Here is a 1,139-nt window from a genome sequence, read left to right as displayed (position 1 = left end):
AATTCAGAGTAGTTTAATTTAATTTCCCGGCTATCGCGTTGGCAACGTAAGAAAGAATGTAGCAAAGCAAAATCTGTTACATTTATTGATTGATGAACGTTACTATGAAATGAAAGCAGAAATGTGAAATTAAACAATTATTAATTAAAGAAAGAAGCCTTTTTTATACAGGCCTCTGACATCTCGTGCGTTGATCTCACAGTCTGGACATAAAAAAGAACTTTTTTCAGTATTTCGGCGAAATACATAAAAAATTGCAATAATCTTAGCCCGACTCTGGACTACTCATAGTAAAGTCATATCAGCAATCGCAATTGGCGATAATAACGGCACAATTAAACAAATTCCTAACAGGAATACAATTTCACTTCATTTGGCCAAAATGGAAGGAAATAAGAGTCTGATAGAGTAAGATGCTGTCGGAAAGGCGCGCGACTAAAGAAGAGAAAAAACAAGACGAGTGCGCATTCTTACATAGAACAAAATATAGATGATAACGCTACGCCGCTCTCATTATCCTAGGCGTACATATTCGATGACTGGCAGAGCAGTTCATTGACTCAGTGGTTAAATTATATCATTAACTCTTGATATTTCGATGAGAAAGGAAAATAGTATATTATTACGTCGCGGGCAGGGCACAATATTACAATGCCTACGACCTTTCTCTGTAATGGTGCGAAACCGTGGCGTCCTACGACCTCAGCCTCACACATGCGAAGAGAAAGACCATAACTCAGAAGTTAGTGTGACGTGTAAGGTCGGTTAATGAAGTCATATTGGCACCAAATTTCAGCACAGTCCTGCCCAAAGCCATCGCAGACGCGTCACACGATGGGAAGCTCGTCGAACATCCCTCCCTTCCCCCCTTACCCAAATTTCGCCCCTTCTTTTGACGTCTCTCGGATGGAGGTCAGAACTGCCGCACCCAGCGTTGAAATGATGCTGTTTTGTTTTGGGTGGCAGAGGAAAACATTTCAGACAGACCGCCGCTTGGTACCGACACGAAAAGGCCTCGCAGGGTTGTTGAAAGAGTACCAATGGAACAACCTCTTCTCTTGTGGCGTTGATCAGCACAAATTTCGCGGTCGGAAACCACAGTTCGCAGTACGGTGGGCAACAGGAAGACGTCCTTGACA

This window comes from Schistocerca piceifrons, chromosome 10, assembly GCF_021461385.2.
Source record: "Schistocerca piceifrons isolate TAMUIC-IGC-003096 chromosome 10, iqSchPice1.1, whole genome shotgun sequence".
NCBI lineage: Eukaryota > Metazoa > Arthropoda > Insecta > Orthoptera > Acrididae > Schistocerca > Schistocerca piceifrons.
Note: the sequence above shows the minus strand (reverse complement) of the source record.